Source organism: Hyaena hyaena, unplaced genomic scaffold (genome assembly GCF_003009895.1).
Source record: "Hyaena hyaena isolate Hyena2069 unplaced genomic scaffold, ASM300989v1 scaffold_1326, whole genome shotgun sequence".
NCBI lineage: Eukaryota > Metazoa > Chordata > Mammalia > Carnivora > Hyaenidae > Hyaena > Hyaena hyaena.
Window position 1 is genome coordinate 210,967 of NW_024081969.1, and position 25,355 is coordinate 236,321.

Sequence of the window (25,355 nt, forward strand, 5' to 3'; positions counted from 1 at the left end):
CCCTCCCCCCACCCCTCCCCCCCCCCCCCCCCCCCCTCCCCCCCCCCCCCCCCCCCCCCCCCCCCCCCCCACCCCCCCCCCCCCCCCCCCCCCCCCCCCCCCTGCCTCCCCCTGCCTCCCCCTGCCTCCCCTTGCCTCCCCTGCCTTTCCCACCCTCTCCACTAAGTAATTGCTCCAGGATAAGTAATGCCTGCTTCTGGGCTGAGAGTCTTGGATGGGTGTAATCACAGAGGGTTGAGGAATGGCTGCAGCTTCATGGGTGGAACTCAGGATGGAGGTTCAGCTTTTACTCTGATTGAGTTAGAACAGAATCATAAATCCCCACAGTGGTCTCTTCAATGCAGATTCTTTGGGTCTACGCTTTGCAGTTGCCTTACACTGCTGTTTTCAAGGGAGAAAGCTGTTTTCTATTATATTCACCTTACGTTCACATATCAAATAAGATATTTCCTTCATCATTTAAGACCAAACCGTGAATGTAAATAGAGTCTTTTTCTTCCACATTCCTCTTTGTGACTCATCCTAGATGAAAGCGCCTGTGCTGGATCCTACATGATGGGCCTGCACACCGCCGCTGTGTGGGTCTCCATTTTCAGGCTCTAATTGCATCTAATATTTTAAAAGCCATCACAAAAATTGGTGGGCCCATTTGCCTTACTGTAGGAGTCCCTTGAGTGCAGCTTTCAGGAGACTCTCAGGACCCATTAGGGGCATCCATGAAGCAGAACTGCATTACCATTCTGGAACAGCATATATGAGCAGCACACCTACCTGATTAACCTTTTTGATGAAAAATGTATGTCATCAGAATTTCTGTGTATTGTTTAATTTGTTAGATTGTTCTGGGTGTGGTGACCCTGTGCAGCCCTGAACGACCTTGTTAGAGAAACACTTGGTGCGGGATGCCTTTCCCACCTGAATGATAACCAGATGTGTTTTATTTCTGTGTTTCAAAACAGGTTTTGCCCGGCATCCTGCAGAAACATTGCTGTATCTTACCAGACAGGAATACAGGTAAATGTATTTTGTTCTTCTGACGTGAGCTCATGGGTTTTCTCTCAGTGGAAGATTTGAGAAATATGATTGCATAGTTTAGATACCTTGTATTTTTAGCTGTTGTTTTAGTGCAAGATCGTGTAACGGCTGAAACAAGCGAAAAGCTGGATGGTTGGGTTTTGCGCGGACTTATAGCCTGAGCCCAAAGATCTGTTTCTCTTTGACAAAATAAATATGTTTAGATGGCAGTTGTCTCAGATTTTTAAGGGAAACTGGTTGTCTTTTAAAGTTGAACATCTGAGCTTCAAAGTTGTTTGTTTTGCTGATTGTACTTGCTAAGGAAGTGCACCGGGACTGGCGGGCGTGGGGCCTGGCCAGGTGTGATGTTCTAAGGCCTTGAGGGTCCCGGTGACTAAGTGAGGGGTGGATGCTTGCCACGGGAGGTTGTGTGTTGTGTGATTTCTCATAGGTTTGGTGGCTGGAGGTTGTAAATGAGGTGGTTTCTATTACTTTTAGGAAACACGATGGAGGGGAAAAAATCCAGAAAAGAAACCTCTGGAACTTTGCAGTTTTTAAGTTGAGGCACAAACGTGAAGACCACATGGAGTATGTTACCCTGTGGGTCTTTGTCTTAACCACTCTCCCTGGCGGACTTTCTACTTCAGGGCGTTTTCACCGGAGAACTAGCGGGACCTGAGGGAAAGATACAGAATGCTCTGTCCTTTCTGCCAAGGGCTAGTTCGGTGAGGATTTACCGCTTCCAGGGGCCGGCTGTGTCCCGTCAGATGTGTCGGCCTGCATCCCAGGGGTGCTTGTGCTGGGTGTGAAACACAGGCATGCTGACCCTGCGTCATGCTTTCCAGCAGTAACAAAATGAGTCATGACAGACTCTCTCAGAGTCCAAAGAATTTAACGTGTTGGGATATACTCTACTTTTATTATAAACATGTTAACCAGCCAGTATAGTTATTGAAACCACATTCTTAAGTGATCAATGAGCTATTGTCTTGTATTATGCATTCCAGTGGAAAATACGGAGTATGTGGGGAAAAGTAAGATCTTTACTTATTTATCTTTTTACTTAGGATCATGGACAGACTATGTTGCCACTTCTGTTATTTTTAAAACCAGTCCATAGAGTGGTCCTTGTTTTGACATCACCTGCTCAGACACACAGTGGCTGTGGCTGTGAGCACACTTACTCACTGGGGAGCTCATCCAAAGGTGGTGAGGTATTGCTTGAGCCTGTTTTTATATTTCGGAAGTCTTGATTAGTAACAAAAATATACGAACAGGTCCCATGTGAAAGAACAAAGATTTTGCAAACTGTGTCCATCGACAGTAGCAAGTGCCACACGACGTGAAAATGGAGTGATTAGTTTTTCCACGTTAGCTTATGTCTTCCAGGCGGGTCTCTGATTCTGAGCCGCATCAAAAATATTGACAACATTAGTTAAAAGCTAAATACCATTCTCTGAGAATCTAACTGGATTTTAAATGTTAAAATGAACATTCTGTATTTTTAGACAGTTTGTTATATAAGACGTTTCAGTTAATAGGTGAAACTCTGCCAAGTTGAGATATTTTATTTGCTTTCTGTAAGAATCCAAGGAACCAGCCTTCAGAGCCCAGAGAGCAGCCCCTCGTTGGGACCTGAATACTGAAGACATTGGCCAGGGGGTTTTCTTTTGAAGATTTTCACATTACAGAAGTCAGTTCTAGAAGACACAAGGCGATGACATAGGGCGCAGAAAGGGGACGGGATTGTATCAAATGAAAGAAGAGCCGGCTGAGATTTTAACACTTTCAAAGTGCCAGTTCATTCAGAACTGAAAGCTGTGTGAATTCTGGTTTTTACCACGTAATGTGATCCAGTATGTCTATAGCCGTGTAATTATTTAGGAGATGTTGTTTGGAAATTTCTTCGGACTCAGATGGAATGGTTATTGGTTTTATATTTTAATGACATACAGGTTCCTTATGAACTTGAATGGACACTTTTTTCATCTTAGTGGTCATATAGAAGCATTTTCCACATTTTTTATTAAGATCAGTGTTGGAATGGGTAAAGAGTTTCATTTTGGGAATATGAAAACATTCTGGAGATGGATGGTGGTGTTCGCCGTGTGGCACCTTGAATGCACCCAGTGCCACCAAACTCTACACTAAAAAATGGTTAAGACGGTAAATTTTATGTTATGTGTATTTTGCCACAGTTGAAAAATCGGACGGCTCTGGAATGAGCCATGGCTATTGTGCTGTTTGCTCTTTAGTCATTTTAGAAACGCTGTGCATTAACTCATGCATGCCACAGCTGTGTCCCTGGAAGGCGGGATGCGTGTCTTCAGGTGTTTGTCATTGTCATGGAGCTAACGTCCTTAACAGGACTGGGAACGAAGTACAAGGACTGACATTGGATGGTGCCCTGTGTTCTTGTCTGATGAAACAGGAAAGACAAACATTGTCTTCTCTCCATGTTCTGATGACTTGTGATGGTGTTGGCCGATGCCGTACAGAGCTGAGCGAACTCGCTTGCCCATCGTTCTCCGTGGTGGTCTCAGTGGAGCGCCGGGCAGATGGCATGAGCCCACGTTTCGATGGGGCAACACCTGCACAACCAGATTCTGTGTTTTAGTGCGTCAGCTTTGCTTCCAACCATTCTTCCCTTTCCTTGCTCTGGGGACCCTGTTTGACCCCTTGTCCACCTTCAGTGTGCCCCCCCCGCTGTGGAGAGCCCCACTGTGGAGTGCGTGTGGGGACTGAGCACCTGCTGGGGAACCAGCTCCAGGAGGAGGCTGGGTGCCCGGCGGCCCACTCAGTGGGTGGGTGCGCACTAGCGGCATCTCATACCCAGCTCCCTTACCAGCCTTTCAGGGAGTGGCTACGAGGTCTCCGCGCCTGTGTACGGGGGCCACCTCTGACCGGCACGCGGGATGAGGGCGGGCGGGTGATCTACGGTCTGCTTCCCTTCAGTGTGGGACCCGGCTCCCTGTGTCTGAACCCTGGCTGGCAGTTAAAATAGTCCAAGATGGTGCTCGAGCCTGTGTGGTTGAGAACGTTTTTTGAGCAGTGACTTCTTCACGGACATCATTTTATTACGATTGGCTATTTTACGCGCTCAAGTTAACCTGGCATTTTCCACTGTGAAGCTGGTGGACATCAGCACGTTGTTTCTTTGTGGTACATGACTCACAGCCCGAGCAGCCTGTTATCTCTCTGCTGGGATCTCATGTCTCATAATATGAGGGTACGGTTTACCCATAACCAGTAGTAGGTGACACATCGGGGCAGCCCGCCATGAAAGAGATGTGGACTGTGAATACATGTTTCCCGAGCAGCCAGGAGGTTAGGAGATGCTTACTTCTTGGACACTTGGGCTTCCTTATCTTGCTCATCAGTGCAGCTGCTTCAGAATCGCCGTGTCGCTCTGGGAGGTCGTGAGCCTGGCAGATGCTCCTTGGGTCAGGCTGCGCAGCAGGCAGGGATTGGTATTCTGAGCTCTGTCGTCCTGCAGCATTTATCCTGTGCTGTTGGGTGAGAGCCCGTCCCACTGCTAGGAGTAAGGAGAACTTCCTGGAACGAACTGAGTTTGCAGTGGAGCGGTGATGCACCTGCACCGAGTCTGGTGGTAATGCTACGTCGCGAAGCCTTGAGCAGGGGGCCGCGCCATGCCTCTACTTGACGGCATGGAAAATGTGAAATGATCTGTGTATAAAAATGAGGGTGGGAAGATGTTAAGTATTTTCCACTATTTTGTGGAACTGATTCTTGTATGTTTGCAAATGCGCACTGTGTCATTCACTGAGGCCCTAAGCGTTACTGAGTCTGGTTGTTGCTGGGTCCCTGCCAGAGAGATGCTGGGCAGAGTTTAATGGCGAGAGCCAGCTGGAAGGCCCTGGTGTCTATGCCGGACATGCTCTGCGCCTCGTTCCTGAGTGTGGGTCCGCGAGGACTTCGCGGCTGCTGCCCTCACCAGCCGCGACGAGCCGGCTCTGGTCTACCACTGGTTCCTGCCTGTGCGTCCTTCCCGAGGTGTCTCCCAGGGGCTGGGGGCCAATGGGCCCAATTGTGTGTGGGCTAAATAGAACCTCGGATTGAATTTAGTGTTTATGAGAGGGTATTTAGTTACCAAACGTACATAGGCTGACAGATACCTTTATCCTGTATATTTGGATGTGGAGTCTGAATGCACTATTACGTAAGGTTTGAGAAGCTTATGGTGGACTTAATTGCACGTTATTGAACTCCTCGGTGAGTAGGCTGTTGGAATATGGACGTGGACAGGGGCCGTTTGCATATTGAGCTCAAATGCCGGAGGGAGCATAGCTGTTGAAATAGCAGGAGCGTCTGTGTTTGGTCCATCTAAATCCCCGGTTTCTTCAGAGCTGAGGGTTTAAAAAGCTTAAATTTTTTAATGTTTTATTTTATTATTTTTTAAAAATATAATTTATTGTCAAGTTGGCTAACATATAGTGCAGACAGTGCACTCTTGGTTTTGGGGGTAGATTCCCTTGGTTCATCGCTTACATACAACACCCAGTGCTCGTCCCAGCAAGTGCCCCCTCAGTGCCCATCCTCCCCCTCCCCCCTCCCCCCGTCAACCCTCGGGTTGTTCTCTGTATTTAAGAGTCTCTTATGATTGGCCTCCCTCTCTGTTTGAAACTGTTTTTTTTTTTAATGTTTTATTTATTTCTAGGAGAGAGAGAGAGAGTGTGAGCAGGGGAGGGTCAGAGAGAGAGGGAGTCACAGATTCCGAAACGGGCTCCAGGCTCTGAGCTGGCAGTCAGCACAGAGCCCGACGCGGGGCCCGAACCCACGAACCGCGAGATCATGACCTAAGCGAAAGTCGGACGCTCAACCGACTAAGCCACCCAGGCGCCCCTGAAACTATTTTTTGTTATCTCCCTTCCCCCAAGGTCTTCTGTTAAATTTCTCAATGAGAAAGTGGAATCTTGCCGTTTGTAGCAACATGGATGGAATTGGAGGGTTTTATGCTGAGTGAAATAAGTCAGAGGACAGATATCATTATATTTTCACTTACATATGGAATTTGAGAAACGATTTATTTTATTTTTGAGAGACACAGACAGAGCATGAGCAGGGGAGGGGCAGAGAGGGGGGGAGACACAGAATGGGAAGTGGCTCCGAGCTGTCCCGCACTTCACGACGGGCACGTGTGGCAACGCTGGGGAGTGAGTTTGCTCTGTTTGCCACAGGCCCGTCTCAAGAGGAAATGGTTCCCAGTAACCAGTGCCAGAAGAGGGCTCGCGGTCCGCGAGACGGAGTGAAACTCTAGTTTATGATTTTCACGCCCAGCGGGCGTGATGCCTGAAGCTCTGCACGTGGCGATGTCACCAGCAGTGACAGTGGGCATCACACCTTGTGTTTCTACGCTGTCTTGGTTTAAAAGTCTCTTTCACGGTGAGTTTTGGGGAGTCCATCCATTTTCTTGGGAGATGGAAGTTGGCGCCATTTTGCGGGTGAGGAAATGGAGCCACAGTACACGCGACTTTTCATGTTGTCACACACCTGCTTCATGCTTCGCTGGGACGCGGATATGTGTTTTCCCTCTGAGCCAGTACGTGACAGCACAGTGACCCTGCGTGTGACTTCCCTACCAAATACGCTTCCAGACCAGCAGTATGGACCAGGGAGCCAGTGCAGGGGGGCCAGCTCAGCCTCTGGAGCTTCAGGACGACACAGGCAAGCACTGCAGAAGGCTTTGTGGCCAAAAAGATGTCCAGTCAAGTGGGGAGTTTACCTCCATGGTTTTCAAAATGTTAGGTGAATGGCATTCAAAGACTAGGTTAAGGCTAAAATGTCACTTCTTTCAAAGAGCAGGTATTTCATAAGTGTCTTGTACCCAGATACTGAGATTATTTACACAGCCCGAGCTGTGCAGATGGGATGTGTGCTGGGTGGCCCTCACAGTGGGGACGGCAGCGGAGCAGCTGGGAAGAAGCCTTCTGGGTGGCCTGCATCTCGAGGCCCGGTGACATATGCTTCGTTCCCTGTCCACCAACAGAAGACAGAAAACAAAAATCCTCATCTGCCAAAAAGGGCTTCATTTCATAAACTGAAAATTTCTTTATCAGAATCTAAGTCATGCTATTTAGTTACTGCCAGAATGAAAGGTTATGGATCAATAGTTTTAAGGCCAAAGCTGGTTTTTCCCACGTGGCTTACTCCTAACCCTGAGGGCCTGCTTCTAGCCTGGCCGTCATCTTTGCGCCACGTAGAAGAACGTTACCGCTCGGGGAGCAGGCTCTTCTCTGCACGGCAAGTGGAGATACTTACTGACTGAGCTTTACGGTTTGGGGGCAGTTTAACGTAGAGACGTCCAGTTCTGCGACTCGGCCAAATGTGGTTTGGACACGTCTCCGCTGAGGGCTGCATGATCTCCTAAAAGCTTACTGGGACCCCCCGTGTGTGCTGACCTAGGGCGGGGGACCTGAGATGACGTCTCAGGGTCTGGGACCTCCTGTGTGTGCTGACCTGGGGGCCGGGGAGACCTGAGATGACATCTCAGGGTCTGGGACCCCCCCGTGTGTGCTGACCTGGGGGCGGGGGAGACCTGAGATGACGTCTCAGGGTCCGGGACCCCCCGTGTGTGCTGACCTGGGGGCGGGGGACCTGAAATGACCTCACGGGGAGTACTCAGCCCTGTGAGCAGGCTTGTGCTCTGCGGGTGGGGGTGGATCTTCACAGTGCTGGGATCGTCTGCACACTGACCCCAGGACTGCTTTTCACGGGAGCACAGAGGGCTCCAGGTGGCGAAGGGGCAGCCACATTCGTGCTCCAGAGCCCCTTAGGGAGAATCCGGATCTGTGGAGGAGAGCGGCCCTGACACCTGCTCCTGCGTCTCAAGCCCTGTGGGTCGTGTGTCACCGCGGGTGTGCAGCTGTCCCATGTCCCCGTGTCCACTGAGCAAGGTCTGGGGCTCGTTCCTGGAGTGTGGACCGCTCACAGCTCCCGAGGGACCCTGGACCTCGTGACTGTGGACATGTGTGAAGTTACATGGCCATCTGCTGTGTGTCTCCCTGCGGCGCCCCCCCACCCCTCACCGTGTCCCGTCCACCGGCCTGCACTTCTGTGTCACCAGGTCCTCCCTACCTCTTGCTCCTCTGCCTCAGTTTCTCATTATTTTGTGCTGCTCTCATGCAGCGCAGAATAACAGGGCAGGTCACCTGTAAGCGGCCCGAGACACCACGCACCTGCATTTGTGCAGCCAGAAAACGGACGGGCTGATATCAGTCTACGGTTGATCATTAAATCCAGCCTAACCCTTTTCAGCCACCAGAACTAAAGAAGGAAAGGCTGAAGCTTGTATTACTGTTGCGAGTGCTGACTCCTTGGCAGTGGTGACCTGGCCACAGGACCTTGTTTCCTGCTGTGGGGATCTAGTCCCGGGAGCCGGGAGTTAAGGTCCTGAAGAACTAGGTCAAGGTCAGGGCTGATGCTGAGGGTGAGCTGAGGGTCCACACCCTCCCCCCAGGCTCGCCATCCCTTGAGAGCTGGGTGGTGCCCTAGGCCTTCCCCGGCCTGCAGGGTCTGGTCACCACGTTCCTCTCCTGCTGGCAGAGGACGGTGTGAAGTGCCGGAGCGTCGTGGGCTCACCAGCTTTTCTGTCGCCCTCCCTTCCAAATAAGCCGTAGTGGGCCGCGTATGTGGGCATTTGGAGCGCGAGGGTCTGGAGGTGGATTTGTCCGTTGCCGCGCCAGGAACTCTCAGGTTGCGATGGGCACATCCTTTCCCGGGACGCTGCTGCCCACACGCAGGTCTGAGGAGGGAGGGGGGGGGCGCCTGGTGCAGGCACCCCTTCTCCGCGGGAACTTCAGCTCCCCTCGCGTTAGTTGTCCTGGGCTTAGTGGGGGCTTCTCACCTTCCTGGAGGCTGGACGTCCACGGCACGGCCCTGGCAGACACCGCGCCCTGGCTGTGTCCCACCTGCAGAGAGCAGCGCCATGATCTTGTACCTCTTTGCTAAGGTCACTGACCCCAGCAGGAGGCCCCGCCTTCGTGACCAAGTGACCTCCCGAAGACCCCCCTCCCGACGCTGCGACACCGAGGGGCGGGCTTCACCGTGGGAGTGATTTGGGGACACAGACAGCTGGTCTGTAGTGGCCCTGCTCCGAGCTGCTGCTCGGTTAGCCTATCCGCTCGTCCCCCTGGGAACCGTGAATCCTGTTCTTTAAAGTGCCGGGAGCTCGGGGGCCCGGTGGGGCCATTGATTGGTTTCCGAGGTCTTTGCAAACGGAGGGAGCCCCCCAGGGGAGAGAAGCTCTCTTGTGGGGGGAGGCCGGCTGACAGACAACCCTTGCCCCTCCCTGTGATGAGGAGGGTCTGTTTCCCGACCCCTCCAGTCCAGGCTAGTGTGAGTGTCCCCTTTCCAGCGTCCCGGATGTGTTCTGGAGGCCGTGTCCCAGCTGCCAGTCGGTGCCACGGAGGGTGGACGTGGCCCGCCCCCGGGCCTGTGGCAGCTCCCGCGTCCTCAGACTCGCGTCCAGGAAAGCAGGGGTGGCTCTGAGCTCCTGGCGGGAAGGGGACCCTGCAGGCGTTCCACGTCCTGCTGAGCTTCTGGCTCGGGGATGGGCCACAGTTTCTGGGTTTTTTTTTTTTCTTTTTTTCTTTTTTTTAAACTTTTATTCATTTTTGAGAGAGAGAGAGAGAGAGACAGCACGGGTAGGGGAAGTGCGGGGAGAAGGAGACACAGAATCTAAAGTGGGCTCCGGGCTCCAAGCTGTGAGCACAGAGCCCGACCCGAGGTTCTGACTCATGAATGGGGAGATCATGAGCTGAGCCCAAGTCAGACCCTTAACCAACCAAGCTACCCAGCTGCCCCAAGACAGTTTTATTTGCCTGGAAAACATTCTATTTTATTTCACTTTATTACTTTTTATTTGCGTACAGTCGACATACAACATCATGTCAGTTTCAGGCACACAAACTGTGATTCAGCAATTTCATACCTTTGGTCATGCTCACCACAACACGCGTCTGCATGTCCAGTATTACTGACTGTTCCCCACGTTGCACGTTTCACCCTCGTGACTTATTTATTTTGTAACTGGTGGTTGCCAAAGGGGAGGGGGCGGGGGGAGGGGCAAAGCCAGCGAAGAGTTATGATAAAGAGGCACAAACTTGAAGGCATTTTCTGTAAAAATACTCTACATTAAAGGTAGAAGGTTTTTTAAACAATTTATTCAACTTTGATGAAACTTATTGCAGAGTTTTAAAAATAAAGTTTTAAGCACTGCCCAAATAGAAGGTCCCAGGTGATTATTTTGTGCAGTCTCTGTCTGAGAACCTTTTATTATCTGCAACCACAAACCATATATAATAGAAGTAGCTTTAGTATGTATTTTAATATCCTTAAAGTTCAATGAATGCATCAGATAAAGACAGTGACTGATTTTTCCAACAAGAGCTTGTGTATTTAGCAGTGTGGTTTCGCTGCTAACCAGGCGTTCAGGTGGCACATTAAGTTGCACTGAGCACACTTGATTTATAGCAGCCATTCTCTCGGGTGTGAGGCAGCTAATGTGCGGGGATATTAAGCAGCAGCACACAGATAATGAAAGAAAGGAAAGAAAGTGCTTCTTGGGCAGATGAAGCCAGGGAGCTGGGCCGCAGACGAGGTGCCGTGTGCGGTGACCAGAACTGGCTGCTGGAGCGCCCTCTGCTCCTCAGGAAGCCGGCGTCCCCGACAGGTCCGAGTGGCTTGGTCCGTAAGCGAGGAGTTGGGGCTACGCTGCAGAGGCTCATGGCTTTGCTGTTGGGGCTGGTCGCGGGCAGCACCGCTCTGGGCTGACGTGCCGGGTAAGCGTCTGCTGGACCAGGATGGATTCACGGTGTCCCCGGGGGGTGGAGGGGCGCCCGTCTCTGCCGGGCTTCCCAGGGCCAGGATGGCACCCGACCGATTTGGGGGCCCTCTAACTCAGGCCGCACAGAGGACAGTCGGTAAAGGGATGTTTTAAATGGAACTGAACTGAACGTTTGCTCTTATCAGGTGGCTGGTGCCCTGTTACGGGGGAAGTAACGTAGGAGGAAAGCATAACTAATTAAGGGGAAAGGCCTTAGAGAGTAGTGATTAAAATAATTAAACAATCAGAGACTGCCAAAGGTCTGAAGTTTATTAGCCGCATGCCCGAGTGGAGTACCAGCTGCACCGCAGGCAGGAATGGCCTGTAGGTGACATCAGGGTCACTTCCAGCAAACATTCTCTTCTGAAGAGACTGACAGGCAAGCGCCCCTGGGGTAGAGGGCGATGCTGTTACGCTGCCTTCAGTCAGTAGCTGCAGCGCACCTGAGCTGATAGCACAGACGGGGGTGTGAGCACGGGACGTGCATTTGGAGCCTGGGGCTCACTCAGCGTTGCTGCACTTCGCAGTGTGGTGACTCGCGGAGGGCTCGTTGGGGCCTGTGGTAGCGGTCTGTCCCCAGCCGTCCAGAGGTCGTATGTGTCCTGAAGCAGGACACCGATTCCGTCCCATCCGCGAGCAGCGGTTCACCAGCGGTGAGCCTGGGAAGATGAGGTGTCCTGTCCGCGGGGGGCTCCTGTTTTCCCGGGTGGGACAGGGACAGCCTTGCTGCCGCCGGCAGCATCCTCATGGGGAGCCTCACCCCACAGAGACCCTGGAGGTCAGAGAAGCAGGATGCACCCAGGAAGCGGTGTCCTCCTCTCTGAGGTCAGCCTTCACCTCGTGCAGACTCTCAGGCTCGGCTCCAAGGAGGGACAGTGTATTAGTCGTGTTTTTCCTGTTTCTGAGGCTGCATCTGGGACCTTGTGTGCTCTTCAGGGGCCTGTCTGGGGAGCCAGGTCCTAGGCCACAGACCCAGAGCCCACATCCCAACCCCTTCTCCACGGGCTCTTGCATCAGGGCCGCTGAGCACCTGCTGCACTAAGTGCAGGCCTCAGACCAGAGCCGCTGGCCCTCCCCAGCCCATCCATTCCTTCCCAGGCCAGAGCTGCCGGCCCTTCCCAGCCCCGTCCGTTCCTTCCCACACCAGAGCCGCTGGCCCTCCCCAAGGCTGCCCTCCCCAGCCCTGTCCGTTCCTTCCCAGGGAGCACAGTGAAGGCTCTTGCCGTGTTCTCCTCTCCCTCTGCTCCCGACGGACCCTGTGCTTCCCCGTGTGGCCCCTGTACCCACGTCCAGGAATCTGTGGGTATGAACACGTCCCGTGTCTGCGTGCTTGCCACACCTGTACCCACGTCCAGGAATCTGTGGGTATGAACACGTCCCGTGTCTGCGTGCTTGCCACACCTGTACCCACGTCCAGGAATCTGTGGGTATGAACACGTCCCGTGTCTGCGTGCCTGCCACACCTGTATCCACGTCCAGGAATCTGTGGGTATGAACACGTCCCGTGTCTGCGTGCCTGCCACACCTGTATCCACGTCCAGGAATCTGTGGGTATGAACACGTCCCGTGTCTGCGTGCATGCCACACCTGTAACCACGTCCAGGAATCTGTGGGTATGAACACGTCCCGTGTCTGCGTGCCTGCCACACCTGAATAAAACCAATCCTGGGCAGATGGGACACAAGCAGAATCCATCCCATGTCCTCCCAGAGTCAGGTGGGTGGGCTCTGCTTCTCCAAGAGCAGGTGCTGTGGGGGTGGCTGGGCGGGGAGGGGCAGGAAGCGGCCCCAAGTGGGCGGGGGTAGTCAGGTGGGTGCATGTGGCACTTGTGGGGCCAGAGTGGGGCTGGGGCTCTGCCAAGGGGTGAAATTAAGCATAAGGGTCCCGGCATAGGGGACAGGGCATCAGAAGAGGCCTCCTTCTCCAGGAGGGCCTTGGGCTTGCCTCTCAAGAAGCTCTGAAGTGAGGTGAGGGAGCATGGGATGTGCCCCAGGTGGGAATCTGTTGGATCCCCAAGGAGCGAGAGCCCTGAGTGCTGGGCTGTGCAAGGGGGAGCAGGGGGATTAGGAGACCGGCCGGGCTGAGTCCTGGCCCAGAAGGTCAGTGGACTTTGTCGTGTGTTTGGATCCGTGGGCCCTGCACCTGCGTGGGGTAGAGACACCTGTACTCCGTGCAGTTGAAAATCCACGTATACCTTCTGACTCCCCCAAAACGTAAGCACTAACAGCCTGCTGTCGACCGGAAGGCTCACCAGCAACGTAAGCAGTTGGTTAACAGGGCTTTCATGTGTTACGTGTATTAATTATGTCCCGCATTCTCGCCACGAAGGGAGCTGGGGAAAGAGAATGTCCTTAGGAAAACCCTGAGGAACAGGGCACTGCTGTATTTATTGAAAAGCAGTCCCCCGAGTGGCCCACACCCTTCAGACTGTGTTCTTCAGCATCCAGGGCTCAGTGTAACTCAGGGCGGAGCGAGTCAGTGAGAAGGGGTGATGGTCAGCCGTAGGACTCTCTCTCACCCTGCTCGCCGGTGGGGAGGGGAGGGCAGGGCGGCCCCAGAGCTCCCCGGCGCCCGCAGAGCTGCGTGCTGCTGCTCCTGAGCCCTGGCTGTCTCCTAGGGTCACCATTAGGTGCCGTCCAGCTGGACGTGCGCGGGCTGTGGTTAGGACAGCGCCTTCGCATCCTGGTGGCCCAGTGGAGGAACGGGTGCTGGGGTCCACCGGGAACCCCGGTGGTCACTGAGAGTGCCGTGTGCGAGGTCCAGCCCACGGCCCCCGAGACAGAGGTCAGGTCCCCTTGACCACATCACATCCAGGCTGAGCTCTCGCACTGCTGAGGTTAGGAAGTTGGGTGAACTCTGCAGGGCATCACAGGGACGGATTTGTACCACCTTGGCGTGGCACCGGGCAGGCAGGCTTCGCGGGGGAGGAGCAGTGGGCGGGCGTGTAGGCGCTCGGCAGATGCTCATGGGACTGACGCAGTGCCGGATGCCCGTGGCGACGGCATCTGGGCAGCAGGGGACACACACACACCCCAGCGCGACAGTCACTGTAGCGATGAAACAACCCAGGCGGGCACGTGGAGGTGTGGTTGGTGACGAGCCCCCTCCTGCCCTTCCTCACCCAGCGTGAGCGTCTCCGCGTGTGGTCCTGGTTGAAGATGCGTGCAGCTCAGACCTGAGGCCCCAGGGCACTGCACGTGGAAGGGCCTCGGACGTGATCTGTCTCAAAGCCTGGTTTCACGGACGGCTTCCTGTGCACACGTGGGGGCAGTGGCTGTGGCACCATCTGCCCTCAGCCCAGTCCTCAGACTTGACTCCCTGCGGAGAAACCAGTGTGTGCGCTTCCAGCATTGTCCGTGACTCCTGCGGCCGTCCCTGGACCCTGAGGCCCGAGTCTAATTACACCCACAGGGAGCTGTGGGCCGGGGCTGCCGTAGTTTCCGCGGTGAGTCGTTCCCACTCTCAGGTGGACCGCCACCAGAGGACACAGCCGTGCCCAACGTAATTGAGATGCATTGAGCCCGTTAGGTTTGTCTGTCTGCTTTTGTCTCATAGAAGTTAGTCTCTCCTTCTGTCGCCATTCTGATTTTCCATATCGTGTTCCAAGGAGTGGTCCCGTGTGCCTCTGCAGCGTGACTCTCCTGCGTGTTGCCAGGCCGCCCGATGCCTTCGCATGGGGCCGAGGCTGAGAGCGTGAGGCTCACAGATCCTGGCGTCTCCTTCCTGTAGCCTTTACAGAGGTGGCTGCACAAACCGAGGCCACACAGCCCCTCCTTTCCTGAAGGAAATGAAGGTGACAGGATGCAGGGTGCCCCGTGGACCGTCGCATGGAGCTGGCGGGGCGCCCCGTGGACCATCGTGCTGAGCTGGTGGGGAGTCCCATGGACCATCGCACGGAGCTGGCGGGGAGTCCCATGGACCATCACGCTGAGCTGACGGGGAGCCCCGTGGACCGTCGCACTGAGCTGGCGGGGAGTCCCATGGACCGTCGCGCTGAGCTGGCGGTGTGCCCCGTGGACCGTCGTGCTGAGCTGGCGGTGTGCCCCGTGGACCGTCGTGCTGAGCTGGCGGGGCGCCCCGTGGACCCCGCCGGCCGCTGCGTCTGTAAAGGCAGATGGAACGCTGCGTCTGCTTTGGGGACGTTACCGTGCTCTGGGCGGGTTGGCTAGTGAGCACGCGGCTGCTGTGCTCCTGGTGAGCGCCGCACTCTGGGCCAGCAGCGGATGCACCGGGGCTGCGTCAGGAGCCAGGCAGCGAGCACGAGCGACACAGGAGGTTTGCAGAGGACCCCTGGAGGCTCCTTCCCTGCGAGGAGGAGCTTAGTCCACGTGGACGTCCTGGGTCCTGGAGGAAGCACGCCCGCAGGCTCAGAGTGGTCGTGCCCTCCGGGCTCCCTGTCACGGGGGATGCACAGGGGACGCAGAAGACGTCAGGGGGGGGGACCTCCCGCTTCCAGAGCAGGCGTCCGTGTTGGTGTGGACGGAAGCCTCGTGGGGTCGAGAGCAGTAGAGACGTGCACACCTGTGGCCGTGACCGGCAGGTGTTAGTGGGTGAGCATGACCTGAGGTCCTGCCCCTGTAAAAACCGGGAGCTCGGACGTGCATCTGGTTCTCGTGACGGAAGGGAGGGCCTGGCTCTGCCCATTCCCGTGGGGGCTGCTGTAGCGGCGAGGGTTTCATGGGCTCCGGAGAGGGGCCCTCCTGCTGTCACAGAGAGGCTGCAGAGTCCCAGAGTCCCGCCTGGGAAGGATCCCAGGAGTGGGCGGGAGGCCAGGGGGGTTGCGGCAGAACCTGTGGGCACGGACAGGAACCACGAGAGCAGGTGCCCGCGGGCGGTGGGGCGAGGGCCTCGAGCTTCCTGGGCCTCGGTCCTCAGGACAAGCCGACCCCACGTGTGAGGGCTGGAGGGCGGCATGTGCTGCTGACGCCAGGCAGTTGCGTTCCCGGCATGGTCACCCCAGCCTCCCGGGCTCTGTGGGGACGCAGCCCCTCTCCTGCCTCCCAGCTCTGGGAAGGGTCAAGGGTCGCCAGCTCGGGCAGTAAGATGCTACCTCGTCATTCTGTGAGTTCCCAGTCTACCCGGAGACGCCAGGGCTCCTGACGCTTCCTGTAAGGATTCCACGCCCCTGTTTGTGCCTCTCCATCTCGTCCACCTGCGGCCAGAGGACTTGGGACTGAGCGCCGTGTCCGTCCTCTCCCTGGCCGCTCGGCTTACCAGGTCCCCGCACGCCGTGCTGTGTCCATCCAGGAAAACCCGCCTTGCTTGACTTTCCTTTCCTTTAATGGCCTTGAAAATCCTGTTCCACCATTGATCTGTACTTTTTAGGAATCTCGATTGGTGAGATGGTATAAGAGCCTAAAGGTCACCTCTCTCCTCCTGCCGCTGGTACTTTTTAAGGCGGTGATTCCGTCCCTGGCATCCTCGTGGACGGTCTCGTCAGAGAGGAAGGTTGAGGAGTTCCGTGTGGTCCCTGTGGGTGGGAAGGAGGTCCGGGAGTGTACACCTCGCACTTGCTTTGTAATTGGCCTTTTATCTGGGGAGCCTTCTCTTACCAGAAATGCCTTCTCAGAAATACTTGAATGAAAACACACGTCCCAAGATCTCCGTGTGAGGCGCGCAGGTTTTCCTGATTTTTCTCTCTTGGCAGACCCACCCCACCTGTGGCTTCCCAGTCAGTGTTGGGGGAGTGGATGAGCTCAGCGCCTGACCCGACCCGTCTGGGACAGCGTAGGTGGGTGAGGGTCAGCTCAGGATCTCACAGAATGACTTCAGGGAGCGGCGTGCAAACTCGATGTCCCTCTTGGAATTTCTAAGGGGAAATTTCGGGGTGGAGAGGGAAAGCCAGAGATGTGACAGGTAAACGAGACGTGTGGTCTTGGACCAGGAACTTCTGTCTGCACGATGGATGGAGCGGATGACTGACAAATTCGCGCTTGCTAGTTCCGTGTCCTGATTTGGATGGCTGTCCCCGGCGGTCACAGAGAGCCCTGCTTTTAGGAAGCACGCCGAGTCGCCAGGGCTGTTCTGTCTGCAGCGCCATCTCAGGTGGTTCAGAAAATGCATACGTGAAAGATGGAGAACGAACACTAAACGTGGTCAAATGTCATGTGTGGGAAACCTGGAAATCCTCTGTGTTTGCAGCTTTTCTGTATGTCAGAAAATTAACAAACAGTTAAAAGATAAGAGAAGGAAGACAATGAGGGTAACTAACAGGCTGAAAGAAATGCCATCATGTTCATCATTCAAACCCCAGCCTCTGTTTCCTGATCCTTCTGCCTGACCCTGGACTATTTCCGGGCAAAGGTGGGGGACCCCGGGAATAACATGGCGAGGGTGTGGGGGATTGATATCTTCTCTGCGTTGTTCTGTGCTGGCCTCGGAGGGCGTCCACAAGACTGTCTCCACTGCAGTGCTTGCAGAGCTGCGTGGTGGGGGTGCGGTCCCTTCGCTGGCGAGGGAGCCTTGGCTCCAGGGTGGTTCGTGGTTCGTGCATCGCCGCTTCGCGGTGGTTTGGTTGTAACCCAGGGTCGGGTCTGTCGCTGCCACACTTCTCCCTGCGCCCCTGGCCTCTGAACTGACCCACGTTCCCCGTGCACCAGCGAGCCCTCAGCCCTGGGTGGTTGGGGCTCAGCGGGGGGACAGGGGAGCCTCACTGGCACGTGACTGCTTCCTCCTCTCCTCTTCTACTCCCCTCCTCCCCTTCCTCTCCCTCCCCCTCCTCCGTGCCTGGAGCCCGGCCTCTGCACCCGTGTTTCCCAGGGAAGGGCTGAAGGAGCCGGCGAGGGGGGGGGACAACCCAGAAGCACGCTTGCCCCCCACCATCTGTTCAGAGTCATGGGGCTGCAGGCGCAGGTGCGTTGGCCGTCAGAAGGCTTGTCCGCATGTGGTGGAGGAAGCGGGGTGTCCGTGCAGAGTCTGCTGGTTTTAGGGGACGGGGCAGAGGGGACGCCCAGTCAGCTTTCCCACAAAATAAAGCCCCCAGCAGGAGCGGCTCCCCCTGCTGTGTCTAGGAGGACTCTCCTCAGTGCTCCCACCAGCTAGGGCCATTTCGGTGTCCGCATGATGCCAGCCCGTCAATACTGCCCTTTCCAAATGCCTGAACCCAGTTTTAAATTTCCTGCGGCCGGAGCGCAGCCCCTGGCGTGCTGGCATTCTCCTAATACCCCTGGACATCAGTCACTCAGCAGTCAGAGCAGCGCCCTGTGCTCTTCTTTCAAAACCCTTAGGAATGTTCTTCAAGCCTTTAATGGCCTCAGGGCGATGCTCCTGTTAGGTTTTGTTTTGCAAAACATGTTTATCCTTACAAAGGTTCCCGGTTTCTGGAGCAGCTGCTCACGGAGGCGAGGGAGGCGGGGGTATTTAAGAGCTGCCTCCCCGTGGTAGGTTCTGTGCTCAGGCTTCATTGCCGATTCAGAACCCTGCACTTCTGTAACCCAAGTCTTATTAAGGTCAAACAGAAGCAGTGTTTTAAGTCTTTAATCATTTTCATTATTTAAAAATCTGGTCTAGTTGTTCATTTGTTTTCTTCAAAAAACGGTTTTCTCCACGACTACACAAGGAGAGCGGCTTTGAAGGGACGCTCACTAATACAGGTGTTCTCAAAGTCACACCTGCCGCACGGCCGAGAGCACCAGGCGTGTGGGCTTCTCGCAGGACCCTGTGGTCTGCTGGGGGCGGAGCCCGGGAGGCAGGGGCCCTGGGGACAGTCTCTCTGCGTCTCCTCTCAGAGAAGGATTGTGAAGTTGTCATCAGACTCAGTTTATTCTGTTCTGTGAGAAAATGCCAGGTCCGTCGTGGTTCGGATCACGCTGGGACGCAGGCCAGCCAGGGCGAGATTTGTGTGTTTGTGCCGGGACCTCGGTTCACGTTTATACGTTTACGCTGAGTTTTAATCACATGTCTTGTGCTGTCCCAGAGTCTGGAGAAGCAGAGGCAGACGGGGTGGCTTCTGTCCTCAAGCGGGACCGGGGGGACGGGACGGAAGCAGCTCCTGCAAGCACAGAGGGGGGCACTGTGGCAGAGCAGAGGACCCCGTGACGACTTTGTTCTGGCAGCCACGGACCTTCTCCCAGAGGGTCCAGCAGGCGTGGAGGACGGGGTGGGAAGGGACATGAGCTGTGGGGGGAGAGGGGGGAGGGAGGTTGGGTTGTGTGGTCGGGCAGGATCCGTGGGCCTGGACGGGTCCGAGAGGGCCCACGGTGCTGCGCGTGGAAGCCCCCACCTCCTCTGCACACTGCAGGGAAGGAGCTTGTGTGGCTGGTGTGGCCAGTCTGGTCAGAAGCTGTACGCCAGCTGTGAGGCACCCCCAGGGCCATGGCCAGGGTTCTGTCCCAGTCTTCCCGCATTTGGCCCCAGGCCCGTGGGCTTCTCAGAGGAGGAGGCCCCCACGGGCCCCAGGGTGGATGAGCATGGAGTACAGCAGAGGCCACGGAGCACTTTTGGAGGATGTGAGTGAAAACGTGGTGGGAGCTCACGGAGGAACGAGGCAGAGAGGCAGGTGACATTTGTCCTGCACCCCTAAAGTCTTTGTGTTCAGAAACCTCCCCCATGCCTCTCGGTCGTGGGGCTGCAGAGACCCCTCCCAGGCCCTCCTGCTGAGCAGAGTGGGTGACCAACGCAGGGGACCCGGGCGGTGGTCCTGGGCGATGGCAGAGACCATGCCGGGCTGCTGACAACACACGCTGATTCACGCGCAGCACCCGCCAGCCAGGCCCTGTGACCGCCAGGGAAGGGACTGGGGGCTTCGTCTGAGACTTCAGCGTCCTCTGGCTGGTATTAAAGCAACAGGAGTACTTGGAATTTAAATGAAGGCCACAGAGCCTTGGAAAGACCGTGGGGCCTGAAGACGGGGCTTAATGTTTGAGTTGCACTGCTCGCTTGGACTCTTCTGACATTTACTTAAATTCTCTGATTTTTCATTTCACCTTTAAAGTTGGCATAACAATAACAGCAGCATCGAAAGTGGTTGAGTGATGTGGACAAGGGATGCAGATAAAACGTAGGGATGCTGACAGTGAGCACGTTTATTTAGCCCCTTCTGCATTTTAGGTGCTGTTTAACCAGCTGCATGTGTATAAGTTCATTTACCCTTACAGTGTGCCTCGGAGAGAGTGCTCATCTCCCCCTGCTGTGTAGACAGGGAGTGTGTGGGGCATGGAGGCATGGCACTTGGCGGGAGCATCACGCACCCTCCAGGTGGGGGCAGGAGGGAGGACCTGGGTGCGCGGCTGGGCTGCACACGTCACGTGAGCTCATGTAACTTTGAGCCAGCTAGTGGTCATGCCGGAGGGCTACAGGGTGAGACCTAATTCTCACAATACACTTTACCTCTCCTCACGTCCCAAAGCGCCATCTCTAAGTGTGTCAGGGGCTTCCGGTGGACCCCAGGCTGGCACACAGTCACGCTCATGGCGATGCTTTATCACAGCAAAGGATAGAGGGTATAGTCAGTGAAGGAAGAAGCATGTGGGGTGAAGCCCAAGGAAGCCAGGTTTGCCAGCTGTCCCTGTGGTCACAGAGCATGCGGGTAACTATAGCCACACAGTGGGGTGTCCACCAGGGAGGCTCAGTGAGCTTGGGAGCCAGCATTTCATGCCCTCTGCTCACATGCGCCCTGAACCCTGGGTCCCGGCAGGAACGCACGTGCTCCCCATGCAGCCGGTGCCTGGGGTCAGGGTAGCAGCCCTGCATGGATGGTCACCCCAGACCCCTACCTTGTCCGGTCCTCATCTGTGAGCTTGGATCGCGAGGCTGCCTGAGGTCAGCTCCTGTGTTCCTTGTTCACGGCACCCGTGTTCACCACACGAGTGTGGGAACATCAGAGGCGGTGTCCGTGGAAGGCGGGCTGGGGTGTATGCCATCCATGGGCAGCGCTGAGGGTGCAATGGGCACTCAGCACGGTGAATCCAGAGCCCCAGGGAGCGGTTCAGAAAGGCACCCTGGTCCTTAATGCCTGTCTTCCTCCCTGTGTGTCCAGGTGCTGGGTTTGGGGTTCTCCCTATTATTACAAAATCAGTGTGGCCCATTCGGTAATCCTGACTCTGCACATTTTGTCTGTCATTTGTTATTCTCGCGCAGACCTTCTGTGAGAGTGAGTCGGGGGCAGGAGGGGACAAGTGCATGTAGACATGGCGTCCCTTACACAACTAAGCAGAGAGGACATACCCCTTCAGGAGCTGGTCAGGGCAATTCCTGGTCTTTCGTGGGAGTGTAAAAGAGTTTTGCACGCCCTGACCCTTCTTGCCAGGCGGCTTGAGTGAACATCCCAGGAAAGACCACTGCCTTTTAATCATCAGGCTGCCCGGGTGAGGTTGGCGCCAGTGGGAGGCAAGGAAGGAGATTCGAGCCAAACACAGGTCCCGGGCCCTGGGGGCCCCGCCTCAGGAGTGTGCAGAAGGCCCAGTCAGGCTTTGCAGGAATCACACTTCTGGGATGCAGCTGGCGTCCGTGTGGTAAATGTGGAGCGGACCGGCCGGCCCCCACGGAGGACAAGCCCTTTCCTGGGGGCTGCGGAGGGGACACTGGCCGTGGACCCAGCCTCCGGGTTTTCAGGACGCTCTCCAGACTTACATCCGGCCGTCCCTGAGTCTGAATCATGTGCAGGAAGGGTGATTTTGCTGGATCTTAGCCTGATACTGCCAGTTTTGAGAATCAAATAGCTCACAGCAGACCCTCAGGTTTTAGCTTACTGCAAGGTTTTACAGCCAGAATCTGTGACTCAGGATTTCCTTCCAAACAAACTTTAAAAATGGCTTTTCTCAGGAAGCTACAGGCTGAGGTGGCTGTGGCTGTGTCCTAGGCCAGGCTGAGGTGGCCGTGGCTGTGTCCCAGGCCAGGCTGAGGTGGCTGGGCGGCCGTGTCCCAGGCCAGGCTGAGGTGGCTGGGCGGCCGTGTCCCAGGCCAGAGTGACAGCAGCCCTTTCCCAGCCCTTCTGTTTTGCCCATCTTAGGGTCCCAGTTATCACTCGGGAGTGTGCGCGTCAGGCTCTAAGGGACACCTCCAGTTTAATGAGAGTTGTTAGCAAGCTAAAAACCACCTGTCAAAAGTGTCCCCAACGGGAGAGTCTCTCTGCTCCTGTCTCCGTTTTCCCTGGTTTCCGGCGGATGAGATAAGAGCAGCTGTCATCGGCAATGCAGATTTGGTTTGTTTCTAATATTCAGAATACTCTTCGAGAGTCCCCTCAAATCCCTGGCATGGAAGGCAGCGTCTATAGGGGCAGCACTGCAGCTTCCTGGGGGTCCTGGCTGGGAGGGACGGGGAGGCCACAGCAGCAACGGGCCTGTTTTCTCTCCTGTTTTCCTGGTTTATCGAAGCCTTGGTTCCATTTCTGTGGCCTGATTTAACCTTCCTTCTTCCCACTTGGAGGAGAGTGTAACATGGATGTAACACCGTGGGCACCTCCAGGCTCGCCGTGGGGATGTGTGAGGTCCTTCTTCCCACACTGGAGGAGAGCGCGGAGCCCAGAGGCACTACCGGGGCTGGGCTTTGTCCTGCCCGCTCCAGCCAGCGCGGCCGAGAGCAGTCCAGGCACCCAGCGCACCCTCTCCTGGGTCTGGACCTGTTACTGTCGAATTGCATCGGTGACTTTGGCCTTTTGGATGACAGCTCAGCTCCTGTTGCCTGCTCGCGATGACTCAGGAGCCTCCCAGACTTCGGAGGTTTGACACCTCCAGCTTCTCCATCCCTTTAAAACAAGCTTGTGGCTGGGGCTCCTGGGTGGCTCATTTGGTCGAGTGTCTGACTTCGGCTTAGGTCATGATCTCACAGTTCGTGGGTTTGAGCCCCTCTGTCAGGCTCCATGCTGACAGTTCAGGACCTGGAGCTGCTTCAGATTCTGTGTCCTCCTCTCTTTCTGCCCCTTGCCTCTCATGTGCTCTCTCTTCTCTTTCTCTCTCTCTCTCTCAAAAATAAATAAACATTAAAAAATTTTAAAACAAGCTTGTGCCCTATTCCAGCGAGCCAGAGCCAAGGTAGTGAATCCCACTTCTGATACCAGCTACGCCGGGATCCGCAGGACCACCCGAGGCTTGCTGCATTTCCAGGACTCCCAGGGCCCCGGGTGTGGTCTTCCGGGAATGTTTGGTGCAGGGAAACGGTACAGAGCAAGGTCTGCAAAGAGGAAGTTACGTGGAGGCAAAGTCTGGGAGAAACCAGGACTGGGTTTCCAAGTCTTCTCCCAGGGAAGCTGGGAGTCCCTGCAACTGTGGGCGTTATTTGTCAGTTTTCACCTGAGGGGCGCCTGGGTGGCTCCGTTGGTTAAGTGTATGACTTTGGCTCAGGTCATGATCTCACAGTTCATGGGTTTGAGCCCCGCGTCGGTTCTGTACTGTCAGCTCGGAGCCTGCTTCAGATTCTCTGTCTCCCTCTCTCTCTGCCCCTCCCCAGCTCACACTCACTCTCTCTCTGTGTCTCTGCCAAAAGTAAATAAAATATTAAAAAGATCAAAAAAGAAACGTTTGCCCGAGCTGGGAGTCTGAGCGTTGACCGCGGGCTGGCCACGCACCGCCCACGTGACTGACCACAGGCGCTAAGATCCCAGACTCCCGGAAGGAAGGCGTTCAGTAGACACAGCCCTACTTGTACAAAGAGTGTGGGCGCAGCAGTGAGTGACCCTTACTGTTTAGGGAAGTTTCCATCAACTTGCAGGTAGAGAACCGTTTTTCAGTTATGTTCTGAAATGCCAGCAAGGGTCATTTATCTCCACCATCAGGCTTTTCTGAAGACAGCGGCCTCAACACGCTGGGGCCACTCTTTCCTGCACAGCATGTGACCAACAGAAAACTGTTTAAGGAGACCGTTAGGTTTTGTGTGCATCCTGTGTATGGAATCCGGTATGCATCTCCACCTGTGGGATGCCCAGGTTCGGACCAGCTGCACCTGTGGCCGGCAGCAGCTGCGTGGCTGGCTTAGGATTTTGCGCACAGAATGCCCTGGTAGGAACGTGACCTCCTTTATCCAGCTAATTTAAAGTCTGAGCAGTATTTCAGAGCCACATCACCGAGCGCTGACGTGCTTCCCTTCGCAAACCATCCCTCCCTCCCGGGGTCGCTTCTGCCCCTGCCATGGGGCCGCGTCCTTCCGCTCTTTCTTGGGAAACATTCCTGCAGAGTTTCTGGCCCTGTTTGCAAGTGGCATGTTTGACGTTGAGTAACGTGGGTTGTAGCATGGGACGATTATCGCGAGGCCCTGAAGTGCCCTCGTTTCCTGGCAGCGTGAGGTACCAGAGTCAGCACAGCGGGGTATCTGTGCGCAGGGCCGTGGCTGCCTCCCACGTCCCCTCGTGCTGCACCGTCCCTGCTTCCCTGAGGAGCAAATAGCATCATGTGTAAAGCGCATTCGATTTTGTGAAGGATTTGCTTTTCTAAGAAGCTTTGTTGTAGTCCCCTTGTGGGTCACGTGTTTCGGGAGTGGGTGTTGCAAGGTATCTCTCGAGTGGCATCTTTGATGGGAACTTCACAGACACCATTGTCCACATTCTCCACATTCCACGTCTTAGGGGACAACACAGGAAGTCTTGAGGATGGTCTGATCCCACGGGAGGTCAGTCAGTAAGCATGCCCTGTGCACTCTCAGCTCGGCCCCATCATGGGAAGTAGGCAGCTATCACCTGTGCCGGGGCTCTGGGATGCCGGGGTGGCCAAACTGAACATGAACATGGCTGGGGCTGGGGCTGCCATGGCTTCAGGTCCCGAGCTGGTGCAGGTGCTCTCTTGCGTGTGACCTTCATGGCCTTGGAGTCAGGACAGGCCTGCAGAACGCCATCTTCTGGTTGACAGTATGTCTGATATCCCGGAGCTCTGGTCGGCAATGCCTGAATGATGTAAGCCTTCTCTGAGAAAAACGGTAATTTTTTAAGTGCTCACACAGTGTTCAAGGCAGTGAATGACGAGATAGGGTTTCTTTCTGCTTTGATTCCTAGTTTCAATGAGTATTTGAAATGGTAACAGTAGTAAGACAGGTGGCTGAGGTGGTTATAACCTCATAAGCCGTGTGAGCATCCTGAGTGGCTGTAGACGTGAGCTTCTTAATGGTCTCTGAGGATTCAGTGTTAACTCCGTTGACCCGGAGCCAGTGCCTGCCAACAATCTCACAACCTCAGTTACACATGGCGAGAAGTGCAGACACAGGGTGGGATGTTATACCCCCGTTGATAACTGTGATGTTTTCAAAGTTTGCTGGGCTGCATGCAATTTCCTAAATGGTTTGCACGTGTTAATTTAATGTAACCCTAAGGAATGGGGAGTTGGAGATTCCGGAGCAGGGTCTATGAGCCACAGCCTCGCTGGCCTTTGGGGATGACTGTGGCTGTGGCCGCCCCATGCACGGTCGTCACTGAGTGGCACATTCCCCATCATGCAGCAGGGAAGCCTCCAGCCTCTGCCGCCATCTCCGCGTGGACAGCAGGCACCAGCCCCCCTGAGAGCCGCTACCCGGAGTCAGAGCATCAGGGAAAGACAAGGGACGTGGAGACAGTGAGGCCCGAAGGTAGGAGGTTAGC

General features: G+C 55.3%; 1 long non-coding RNA gene across 3 annotated transcripts in view; it reads left to right on the top strand.

Moving 5' to 3' along the window:
- The window catches only part of LOC120225138, a 239,938-nt gene that overhangs the window by 177,436 nt on the left and 37,147 nt on the right, over nt 1-25,355 (top strand). For all 3 annotated transcript variants that reach the window (XR_005526743.1, XR_005526745.1, XR_005526744.1), the window contains one exon: nt 960-1,014. This is a non-coding gene — a long non-coding RNA (uncharacterized LOC120225138). The remainder of the gene's footprint in view (nt 1-959; nt 1,015-25,355) is intronic.